Genomic DNA, 288 nt, shown 5'->3' on the forward strand with positions numbered 1-288 from the left:
CGCGGGTCTCCAACAACACTCAGCCCCAGGCTCCTTCATGCCTTATGTTTTACAAGAACTGGCTTTCTGGAGAGATGTTTTTATACATAACTGTCCGGCAAACTCAATTTTCTGCTCATTTTTCCTTTGAAATCAGCAAGGCTGCCATCACATCATAGGTAGATTTCAGTGGCACTTTCAAGCATGCCCAGATTTAGACGAAATGTATCTGTTTGAGCTCTTGGCTTTCTATTTCAAACATGTATATTTATTTTTTCTCCAGATTAAAAGCACTCACTAGACCAGATT

The sequence above is a fragment of the Sylvia atricapilla genome, chromosome 8 (assembly GCF_009819655.1).
Source record: "Sylvia atricapilla isolate bSylAtr1 chromosome 8, bSylAtr1.pri, whole genome shotgun sequence".
NCBI classification, from domain to species: domain Eukaryota; kingdom Metazoa; phylum Chordata; class Aves; order Passeriformes; family Sylviidae; genus Sylvia; species Sylvia atricapilla.